This window comes from Terrapene carolina, unplaced genomic scaffold (genome assembly GCF_002925995.2).
Source record: "Terrapene carolina triunguis isolate 2854851 unplaced genomic scaffold, T_m_triunguis-2.0 Scaffold192, whole genome shotgun sequence".
Lineage (NCBI taxonomy): Eukaryota > Metazoa > Chordata > Testudines > Emydidae > Terrapene > Terrapene triunguis.
Window position 1 is genome coordinate 16278796 of NW_020664543.1, and position 12505 is coordinate 16291300.

At 47.4% G+C, this 12505-nt stretch overlaps 1 protein-coding gene across 2 annotated transcripts in view; it reads right to left on the reverse strand.

Annotated features, from left to right (window-relative positions):
- RHBDF2 (rhomboid 5 homolog 2) overlaps nt 1–12505 on the reverse strand; it is a 78001-nt gene that overhangs the window by 64116 nt on the left and 1380 nt on the right. The window lies entirely within an intron of this gene.

Genomic DNA, 12505 nt, shown 5'->3' on the forward strand with positions numbered 1-12505 from the left:
AATGAATTCCATGCAGGCCCCAGGATGGATCTCATTGCAGGATTAGGGCCTATTAGAGCAAGTCTGCTGTAGAGACCTTTGCAAATGTGCTGCTAATAAAAAGAAACCCTAATGCTTTTCATCAGTCGATCTCAAAGCGCTTTACCAAAGAGGTCAGCATCATTATTCCCCTTTTGCAGATGGGGGCATGGAGGCACAGGGAAGGGGAGGGACTTGCCCAAAGTCACCCAGCAGGCTGGTGGGAACGGAACTCAGGTCTCCAAGTCCCAAACCTGTGCTCTCTCCACTAGGCCAGGCACAATAAGAGCCTTGCTCCAGGAGTCTGCTATTAAAGCTTTGAGCTGTGGGGCCAGACTGCTGGCTTTGGTGTCTTTGCAAGAATCAAAAGATTTGCACATTATTGGGGTGAGAACTGCTAATTAGGGCATGCTGCAGAACCTCACTGCCAGCCCAGGGTCCTTCCTCCAAACCTGGGAGTCAAGCCATGCTGTGAGAAACACGTCAACATCAAGCCCTTATGCTGTAATAAATGGGGGGGGGGGGAGAACCACACTCTTCAATGGTGTCCTTTTAAAACATGACAAAAATCCACTGAGTGGGCAGAAACCACCCTTGCTATGAACAAGTCAAGTTTCTACATCCCCTGCTTACAGAGCTTTTAGGATGGACTGTAACCCACTGCATCAGTGCAAACAAAACATTGAGCTCCATCCTCCGGACTGATTCACAAGTTATGAGATCAGAGAGGTCACCACAGGGCTTTTCCAAGCCATTAGACTGCACATGAATGTGCAAGGAAGTTTTCAGATCCACCTATTGTGCTTGCCAGAGAAGTGCCCACTCTGGAAAGTTACACACACAATTACAGACACGTTGGCTGGGAACTCCGTGGGTGTGTTGCTTGTGTCTGTGAGCAGCACTGCTTAGTACAAGCACACCTGGCAGAGACTGCACCTGTTGACACAATGACAACACAAGCCTGGAGTTGCTCAGCCTCCTTCCAGACAGCTTACCCATGCTAAGGCAGGGATCACTCAGTCAGCATGTAGATGTGTGCTGTGTGGCACCTGACTGGCATTTGACTATCCTGCTTTTAGGGAAGCTCAGTTTACACACTGAGGCATCTCTAGCCACCCAGCTTCCTGTCCCTAAGCAGATGACCTGCCAGCACATGATTTGTTTAAGCTTCCCAGGAAGGGAGGCAAACAAGCTAGCACTGTGGCTTCCCGCTCTCAGAGAGGCTGCCAAACCAGTTAGTAAGTGAAATTACACCACATTAACGAGACCGAGTTCAATGACGCCTCAAGATTTGCAGTGGTCCCTGTACCAGGAAGAAACCAAGTCTGCATAAATGTAAAGGCAGGAGGAGCCAATTCTGCAGTTCCAAAGTGATGCTTTAACTTCAGGCAAGAAGGCACCTTCCTGCTGGAGCCTTCGAAAACCTCCCCAAATTGCTGCTTTGAAAACTGAAGACTTAACAGCGGCAAAATCGTTGTCCCCGTAACCAAGCCCTCCTCTCCCAAGCAAGCGTCACCCTGACGAGAAAAACCAATCACTTCCACTGCACTGTGCCTCATCACACTGTAGGTTAAAGCGGAGCTCTCTGATTTGCTGCATCACCTTGTATATTTTTCCAAATAATTTGAAATATTTTAGGGCCAACATTTTTGAAATTTCATGCCAGGAGTTAGGTGCATAAGCAAATAACTGCATAATTCCCCATTTGTGCCTTTGAAAAAATCTCCTTCTACATAACTGTCTGGATTTTCAGACTGCCCAGAACACCCCACTTGCTGTTTGAAAGTCCTGGCCTATGCCTGTACTTTTTCATTTGAGCCAAGAGGGTCCTCAGCAGAACAGGAGGGACCATAACAATGCCCCATGCAAACAGCCCTGATCTAGCTGTCATATAGCGCTTTCCATCCATATTGCTCAATGCACAAAAGGAGGTCAGTATAAAGTATCTCCATTTGACAGATGGGGAAACTGAGGCAAAGAGCTGGGCAGTGATTTGCCCAGGGTCACCCAAGCGGGCCAATGGCAGAGTCAGGAATTGAACCCAGGTCTCCCAAGTTCCAGTCCTGCACCCTACCTACTACTCCAGTGCAGTCATCCATAGGGCTCTGCACTGATGCGGGGGGGGGTCTACCTGTGTGGATCAGCTGGAGCCAGTGTATATAGCACACGTAATAATTGGCTGGCTGCATGACAGCTTCACACCAGGCCCCTCTGCTGGAGAATAAGCAACGTACTAAGCCATATAGACTAAGCCAATTTTTCATCATGCCTTTTTTAACAGTTCTCCCTCCCGTTCAGATAAAGGTGGAACATGCCTGAAAGCCACTTGAAGGGCATCAGGAAGGGTGAGGGGTTCTTAACCTGTACTACGGGCACCCATCACTCCCCTACCAAACATATACACACAGTAAAGCTTTAAAAAGTCATCGAATTAAGCAGCACTGGTCCGTGGATACCACAGGCAGGCAACAGGCAAGCTTTTTGCATTCAGCTGGCCAACAGGAGAGCATCCCTACTGACAACAGCACTTCAGCAGGTGCTTAAATCATTGGGGTCTCACGCATGTGTTTTCCTGACCTGGGGCCCAGTCCCTGACCAGCCTAATCCCATCCCCTATCCTTGGCAGCGCCCGCTCGGTACTATCATGACAGTAAAAATCACCACAAGATGGGTAACAGCTAGCCACTAGGAACAGACATGAGACCGAGGAACATATTACCACTTCTCACCCGAGCAACTTGAACACACAGGATTCAGGGGGAAAGGTTCTGACATTTATGGGAGGCAGTTTGGTTAAAAGCCATCACCTAAAACAAAAGTGCTGGTTGTGCCACTAATGGGATCATTGCCATGAAAGATTTAAATATGTAATTGACTTCTCTCGGCTTATTCCATCTGCCAATGAAAACAGTCTCATGGTGCGGCTCTCCTACATTAGCACAGTGCTGCAACGTTTGGGTGGCAAACACCCCAGGGAAACATTTACAGCCCAGCAAGAGAACGTGAGTGGAATATTTAGCTGTGCCAAGCTCACATGCAGCTTGGGGGGGGGGGCGGGGAGGAAGGGGCTAGAACAAGGCGTCAACGCCTTGTGTAGACACAGCCAACACTCAGTGGAGAACACAGGGGCGGTGAGCTCAGGACAGAGCTGGGTTGGAGCAGTTTACGTTATGCCTGCTTCCAGCCTAGCGGTATTTTACAGTGAGATTTGACATATATCAGCTCATGCATAGAAAGGGTGTTCACTGGGTCTTTGCATTGTGTTGCTCTGTATGCTATTCTTTTAGCAGTATTGGCACAAGCAGGCTACTGCGTCCAGCTAGAAGGTAGACGTGAAGAAAAGCAGCATGTGTAATTCTGTACGGACACTTGCTATCTGCCTGCAAGGTGCCATTCCCCTCCTCTCCACAAGCATCATTTTAGCGAGCAGCACGATTTCCCAGAGCATTAGTGCAGCCAAGATAAAGTTCTCTGCTCCAGCCATCTGTGCGCTAGGAACAGAGCCCTTTGACAGCCCCAGGGGAGAGACGCTTGCCAAGCTTGTCCCACTGTTTCCATCTGAACCACATTCTGCTCAGTCCCTCACCGAAGGTTTAAAGAAAACCTCCCCACAACATCCCTTTGCAATAGAGAAAAGCTTCATAAACCAAGAAGCAATTTGAAAACTATAATCCAGGCTTCCCACTGAGGCATTCATCCACCCCAACACGCTGCCCAGGGGAACGAATGCTGCATTCACAGATGCTGCCAGTTTGCAACTTCAGAGCCTGAGCTCTTCCAAAAAGCCAGAACTGGGAACAGGCAGAGTAAACCAGGTCTGTGCTCCAGACTCCAGCTGTTCTATGGGCCAGATGAACCCCATGGGAAGAGCACCCCCATCCTGTGCAGGGCCCTCTGAATTCTCTTGGGAAAGGGTCCTTCTCAGAGGTTGGGTCTACAATTAGGAGGGACCCATGGAGGCAGACAACCATTGGCCCAGCACCTGGGCTTCCTGCCCCACACTGCCAGGGACTCTTCCAGCAGCAAATGTCACTGGAACCCCTCTTAGAAGGGGGTTTGATAGCATAGAAGGGGGTTTCTGCTCTTCCAACCTTCCTGTGGATTGCCCACAGAGCAGTGTATGTGTGCACACCCATGGCGGAAGGGCAATGCATCCACCCCACCCCGCCCCTACAACACCTACTCAACAGCCCCCCACCCCCCGAGAGCAGTCTGTAGAGACCGGGGAAAGCTGAAGGGCAGAGATACCACTGATCCCTCCTCTCCATGGGCTAAAGCCCTCTGGGCACACAGACTCTTGATACAGGACATCGTCTGACCCTAGGGAGACATCATCCAGTAGTGTTTGGGTTAGATGAGTCTGTCTGGAACCAAAACCCCTGATCTAAGCACCTTGAGCATTGCATTGAGTTCCAGACTTCGGAGCCAAGATCTCTCTCCATAAAAGGATGCAGTCTCCCCCATGGCTATTGTTGTTTAGAGAGGTAACACCATGCTTTACAAGTACTCACTGAGCCAGGCCCCAACCCCAAGGAGCCCAGTTTAATTCTGACAAGTGCAATACACACACACAGGTTCACTGTTTGCTGTCCTCACAAGGCCAGACACTGTGAAATATCCTCCCATCACCTCCATCCTGCCCCAAAACCAAACAAGCTACAAAGAATAGAGTTCTACAACTGTTTTCCAATGGATTCACGCAAAGGAGATTGCACCTCGCCCTCACCTGTGGATTAAAGAGAGAAAGGAACATACGGGCTGAACAGAACAGCAGCCTGCCGGAATCAAGAAAAAGGAGAGTATAGACATGCATTGAGGTTTTGCTGAGATACCAGGCACAGATCCAGCAGCAAACGTTATGATAAAATGTACTATACAAGCACAAAGTATCTGAAGATCTGAGAGTGCTTTATGGACAGTAAGCCTCACAATGCACCTACCAGCTGAGTTAAAAAACCAAACCAACATCCTCACTTTGCACCAAGAGAGGCCAAGGCCTTGTCTACACTGCAGATATTTATTTATTGGGGGGGGGGGGAGAAGAGGGGTGTATTGGTGCAAACCCCTAGTGTAGATGCACTGTGCCACCTTAAGAGCAGAGGTGAGCCTCACCACTGCAACTCACTTTTTACACCCATACAGCGCATTCACACCAGGAGTGTGACAAACACTTCTATATTAAGGATCAAGCAGGCCTGATATACAGAGAGGTTAAAGCCCAGAACCTGAGGTGTCTAATTCCCAGTGACTTCAATGGGGGATCTCTCTGATTATCTGAGCCTAACGGACTTGCCCAAGGCCACATAGCAAGAGAGACACAGCCAGGAATATAATCAGGAGTCCTGGCTGGCAGTGTCATGGTCCAACCACTAGACAAAGCTTCCTTATCATATCACAAAAAGCAGCTTGCACAGGGATTAAGTCTGACATCCTTTTTCTCAGCCCCAGATGTAGATCGTGCTGGTAATACTCCAGGGAAATAGTGAGCTAGCTCTTTCCTGCCCTTCCCTGTATATAGTTTAAAGTGACAATGACTAAATGAGAAATTAAGTCCGAGGACAGCAAAACAGGTGTTAGTGTGCTATTTACAGAAAGAGGAAAAGGGTGTTTTTAAAAGGAGGATGCCTTCTGCGCTCACTAGAATGATGGAGGATAGCAAATTGTTACCCAAAGCACCATAATGCTCCCACAACAGTGAGCAGGAAGCTAGCAAGTCCCCCTAGAGCCCTGGATTCTTATTTACAGGAATAATTGTGCCAATACATCTCAGAAAGACACAGAGTTAGTGTCATATGAAGTGAACACTACACTGACCTGGCAGGGAAGCAGAGGCTTGTTGGTGATGAGCTGAAAAGCTTTTAATTAAGTAAAAGTGTTTATGATCCCTGTGCACAGAGTAATTACATTTGAATATTAAATAATTTCTCCTTTTTCACATACCAGGCCTCCAGCTGAAGTCCTCGGTTTTCCCATTAAATGCACCTCTAGCATGGCTTTAGGTGTTTGCAACATCCTCAGTTGTTGCAGAGAAAGCAAAGCCATTAAAAAAAGCCCTCCTACCTGAACCACCTTGGATTCCTGGCAGTCACAAATGTATTGAGTTTAGGTGAACTCAGTCTAGTCCCTGGTCAAAGTTTATTCACACCATTCACCAGCAGAAAAACCTGCTTAGAAGAAGCCAATGACTGGAACAGCAGATCATTGTATGTCGAAGTGAGGAGCAGTATCAGAAAACTAGGAACACGAACATACACATTGTGAGAGGCTGACTTCTGCAGAGCAGCAATTGAGTCTGTATTATCAATCTTGTTTTTGTGACAGTAAATTTACGGTGTCTGAGTAGCTGGTTATTAGAAGCGGGAGATTTTAAATAAGATCATATTAACCCAATTACTTGTTTCCAAAGCAATTTTTTTTAAAATCATAGCAAGATATAAAACAAAACAAACAAAAAAAAAACATTTCATGTTGTGGGATTCAGAGTCTAGATTAGAGACTAATTCTTTTCCTCTTCTCTCCATATACAGAGCCCCAGGTCAGTAACTACAAGATCTTCCATTAAGGCACAAAGTCAGTCCAAGTCTATAGATGACTATAATGATTAATACAGAAACTATTAAGGTTAATGAGCTGAACATGCGGTTGCATTCCTGACCATCCTGGCTAATAGCCATTGATGGACCTATCCTCCATGAATTTATCTAATTCTTTTTTTGAACCCACTTATAGTTTTGGCCTCCACAACATCCCCTGGAAACGAGTTGCACAGGCTGACTGTGCTTTGTGTGAAAAAGTACTTCCTTGTGTTTATTTTAAACCTGCTGCCTATTAATTTCATTGAGTGATCCATGGTGGTTGTGTTATACAAAGGGGTAAATAACATTTCCTTATTTACTTTCTCCACACCAGTCATGATTTTATAGACCTCTATCGTATCCCCCCACCAGTCGTCTCTTTTCCAAGCTGAAAAGTCCCAGTCTTTGTAATTACTCCTTATATGGAAGCTGTTCTATATCTTTTTCCATTTCCAATACACCTCTACCCCGATATAACGCGACCCGATAGAACATGAATTCTGATATAACGTGGTAAAGCAGTGCTCGGGGGGGGAGAGGCTGCACTCCGGCGGATCAAAGCAAGTTCGATACAACGCGGTTTCACCTATAACGCGGTAAGATTGTTTTGGCCCCCTGAGGACAGCGTTATATCGAGGTAGAGGTGTATATTTTTTTTTAGATGGGGTGATCAGAACTGCACACAGTATTCACAGCATTATGATATTTATATTACAGCATTATGATATTTTCTGTCTTATCGCTTTTCTAATGGTTCCTAATATTCCGTTTGCTTTTTTGACTGCCGCTGCCCATTGAGCTGACGTCTTCAAAGACCTATCCACAATGATTCCAAATCTCTTTTTTGAGTGTCAACTGCTAATTTAGATCCCATCATTTTGTACATAGAGTTGGGATGATGTTTTCCAATATGCATTACTTGGCATTTATCAATATTGATTTCATCTGCCATTTTGTTGCCCAGTCACCCACTTTTGTGAGATCCCTTTGTAACTCTGCAGTCTGCTTTGGACTTAACTATTTTGTGTCATCGGCAAACTTTGTCACCACCTTACTTACCCCTTTTTCCTCCCACAATTTTCACATTGCAATACCCTGCTGACCCACAAACCGGAGCTGAGGGGCAGCACAGCATGCAGAATGGCATGGCTAAACAAACCTCCTAGGTCTAGATTTAAGTCCAGCCACGTTAGCTATACCCTTTTCAATTTAAGAGCGGTTGCAGTGGAAGCATAAACTGATATACATTGTTCCTTTGCGCAGCCACTCTGTGGAGCATCCCAGTGCAATTTTTTGTTACACAGCGTCTTCATAATGTGGGGGAGTACATGTGGGGGTCAGGCAGGGTAGGGCTTGTCTCTAGCATAGATTTTGCACCAATATAGCTATACTAGCACTAACTCCCAGTAGGCATGGGTGCAATTTACCCTGGTAGAAGTCACACCAGAGCCACGCAGCACATCTGTGCTAAGGGTTTGCACTGCTACAGCTACATCAGTACAAAAATCCTTGTCTGCTGGAACACAGAGAACCCATCATGCTAACACTGTCCCTTTAGCCACCCGTATTCTAGTGAATATTTCAGGAACGGCCAGGGAGGAGCCACCCGCTGAGCTGAGGAAGCACAAGGACAGTATAGTGGATGGAAGATTAATTGGCAACAGCATGTGCAGTGAAGGATCAGCAACAAGAGGTTTACCCAAGGTTAAAAGTACTGTGTACTTGACAAAGGCACAAACTTGCCAATTCTGGAAAGAACTTTAAGGCTGAAACTTCATGACAGTCTTAGACAAGCAGCCACCAGGGACAATTCTAACCCCTGAACTTGCTTAGTGCATCACCAGAGATCGCACAAAAGAGCAGGGAGCAGCTGTGGGAAGAGGTGAATGGGGCCCTTCACGTGTTACTTCATCCTGCTGCCGACCATTAGGGCAGAACAGGGTAGCGCTCATGCAACCAAGACAAGATTGCTCTTCTCCTCCCAGATTAGAGGAGAATTACAGGGACGGTCCAAATGGATGGGGAGCTTCCTTCTGTGTCCACAGGGTTCTGCAAGCCTAGAACAGCAGCATGTGTCCATTAGCTCATTTTGGAAATTCCCATGAGAAGTGACCATTACAGCACAAAGGCATGTAGGAAGATGTGGGCAGCTAAAGGTCAGCCTTCCAACTTTATTGTAATTGGGGGGGAAGGGGAGAATGACAAAATTCACATTGAGGAAGAGAACAGCCAGCCTCTTTCCCTCCCCTGTGGCTGCATCTAAGTGACAGCTACATTATTTGTTTTAGTTTTTCTCAAGACGTAGAGGGATTTGCTCCCGACAGGCTTCAGAATTAAGAGCCCATGTGAAAGCTTGAAAAGCCCAAACAGAAAAAAGTTTTAAGCCATTAGCCCCCACTGTAATCTAGTAGAAAGGGAAAGGAAATATGTCCGCAGAGATATTTTACCAAGTGCAGTTTGTGCAGCCAAAACAATGCTAGATTTGTAGCTAGGCAGGTCAGCACCGGTTTACATCCAGGACCGGAAGAGTCTGCTCATCACCTCCAAATAAACCAGTAACATTTCTTAAGTCTGGCACCAGTATTGCTAAGAAAGGAAAGAGCACTGGATAAAATAGGTTCCCTCACAAAGTTCTTCCCTTTAAGTGGGAACGCCACTCGCGGCATCACGTGTTTCTCTCTAGCCAGTTTTCCAGATCCTTCCCCAATTGTCACTGATGATTCAATTGCTTTGGAAGTGCTGACTAATGTAACTGTTTGTGTCTTTTTGTTAGGCAAGAGCATTCATGTAAAACCCAGCCTTACAGAAAAGTTGCGCCCCGTTTACTCAATGCAGCATCGAGAAGGCTGAAAGAGAGTGGGAAGAGATGCAGGCAGCATATACAAATGTCAAAAATAGCTTTCAATTAAAACTAAGTCTGCAGCTGCAAAAGCTGTTTTGCTTAAGTGTGACACTATCAATAAGGAAAACCCATTTAAGCATCTGTACCACTTTGCACGTCATTTGAATACTGGAGAAGCATCAGAAGGGTGCTATTGTCTAACACAGTGGTTCTCAAACTCCCCCCTCCACCCCCCCCGCCCACATGGACCACCTGAAAATTGGTAGATCACTTAATGATCTTTCCAAATGTTGTTTGTACCATTAGCTAACTATTGTAAAGCGCTTTGGATAAAAGCGCTATATAAAAAAAAAATTTTTTTTTTGTCCTACAAATAAAAGCAGACTGGGAAGGGGGGGGTGTCTCTCCCCCGCAACAGCAGCCTCAGAGCTGAGGCTGGGAAGGAGGGCGTCTCTCCCCAGCAGCTGCAGCCCTGGAGCTGGGTAAAGTCACCTCTATCTCTGGCCCCTGCATGTCCCAAATCCCCCCCACCCTCTCTTCTCACCCCACTGCCCCCTCCCACCTACCCTCTATTCCCCCCCCAAGACCACCACCTCACCTTACATGTGCATCTTCTCCAGGGTCCAGGCATCTAATTAGTGGAGCCACACCTGTGCAGCTCCACTAATTAGGTGGGTGGCCCTTCATTCTCTCATGTGCAGCTGCCCAGGCACACACCTTAGAGGGAACTATCCACAGACCACCTGAATGGAGCTCGTGGACCACTGGTAATCCATGGACCACAGTTTGAGAACCTCTGGTCTAACACAACCCTTGCTGAGAAATTTTTTTTTTTAACCCAGCCATATACTAGAGACAAACTAGATTAAATTCTCCTATTAGGCACAAACCGTATCATCACTGGCATCCCCCCCTGTGGGGGGCAAAACAAAAAAGTTGCCAGTTTAACTCAAAAATCTCCAAAACAAACTTGTGCACATGGCCCGGAACGCTCCTTCCCACGGGAGCTGGTAAGAAATGGGGAGATTAAAAAGGTGCCTTGACATTTTAAAAGACGTGGGACCCTGCCCACCATTGCCCCTGCACTATGCATAGCCATTTACACCAGTGCAAGGTGGACGTGAGAAAACTGCCATTTCGAGGCTCGGTCTACACCTAGTAGTTAGATCAGGGGTTGGCAACCTTTCAGAAGTGGTGTGCAGAGTCTTCATTTATTCACTCTAATTTAAGGTTTCGTGTGCCAGTAATACATTTTAACGTTTTTAGAAGGTCTCTTTCTATAAGTCTTTAATATATAACTAAACTATTGTTGTATGTAAAGTAAATAAAGTTTTTAAAATATTTAAGCAGCTTCATTTAAAATTAAATTAAAATGCAGAGCCCCCGGGACCAGTGTCCAGGACCCAGGCAGAGCGAGTGCCACTGAAAATCAGCTCGTGTGCCGCCTTCGGCACGCGTGCCATAGGTTGCCTACCCCTGAGTTAGATCCATATAGCTAGACCAATCAGGGGTGTGGAAAAAAAAAATATCACATCCCTTATCAACATAGCTATGGTGACCTGACCCCCAGCGTAGACGCAGCTAGGTTGACTAAAAAAAAAAAATAATAAAAAGCTTCTGTTGAGGTAGCTAACTTCATTCAGGGAGGTGGCATCCCTACACTGAGGAAAAACCCCATCTGTTGCTGTAGGCTGCATCTACACTATGCTAGCATAGATACGCCAACATAGCTCTACTGGAATAGTCTCTGTAGTCATAGAATCATAGAATATCATGGTTGGAAGGGACTTCAGGAGGTCATCTAGTCCAAGCCCCTGCTCAAAGCAGGACCAATCCCCAGACAGATTTTTGCCCCAGATCCCTAAGTGGCCCCCTCAAGGACTGAACTCACAACCCAGGGTTTAGCAGGCCAATGCTCAAACCACTGAGCTATCCCTCCCCCCCATGTCTACATGTAGTGTAGACATATCCAAGACTAAGGCCCTGAACGAAAGCGATTGTTGATTCTTAAAAGCTCATTTTAAAGTTTCAGAAGTTTAGCATCAGCATATTGTAGGGGCAGCCTTTTAAACAAGAAGGAAGTCCCTGACTACTCAGGGATTGCTTAATGTTCGTACCAGGCTTTAAAAGAAATTATTTACAATAAAACAGCCAGAGTCTTTGAAAAGTCGGTATCACAAGAGACAAGCGTCAGAGAAATAGCCCTCTTCACCCTCAGAGTTCCGCAGCAATTACTGTACTGTGCGCCTTTAAACTTTAAATGTTATACTTTTATGTAACACATTAAGACACCAATAAGAGCTGTTTCACGGAAAGATCACACTTCACAGCCTCATTGGAGAGCCTGATTTGGGGGGGGGGGGTGTTTGAAGAGGAACGGAGTCACTATGAAAAGAATAAACCCACCTCTTCCAAAAGCCGGTTTCAGTAGGGCTAAGAGGCGGAGGGGGAAGCCAGCCCCAGTGACAGGGGCACACTGGGAAGTTGAAACCAGAGCTGGTTATTATCCAGGAAAGGGCTGGGGGACCGTACCTCGCTGATGAGCACACGCGACAGAGAGCTCACTAGCACCAGGCACTGCAGGGACCACAGAGCCACCCTCCCAGGAGGGGCAGGGCGAGACGGACGCGCCCTTTCTCTGAGCACTAGGGGACACGGGTGTTTGGGGCAGAGCCTTTCCACGCGCCCTGGATTAACGCTGCGGCCCCAGAGCCCCCGCGTAGCCAGCCAGCGCACCGCCGGGGAGGGGAGGAGGAAGGCGCAGCCCAACAGGGCCCGGAGCGAGCAGCCCCGGGAAGGGGACGTTCGAACAAGGAAGGAAGCAGCGCGCCTGGGCTCAGTTACAAAATAGCTACAGACACAACGTGCAGCGAGCCGGGACTCTGCCCGCTGCCCGCCCCCTCCAGCGGCAGCCCCCACCCCGAAAACTCCCTCCTCCGCCTGCCCCACCGCTCCCCCTTGCAACCCCCGCCTCTCCCTGCCCCCTTCCCCCTCAGCCACTCCTTGCATTCGCCGCCTCTCCTTGCCCCCTTCCCCCTACACTGCCCTCCTCTCCCTGCCCCCTTGGGCT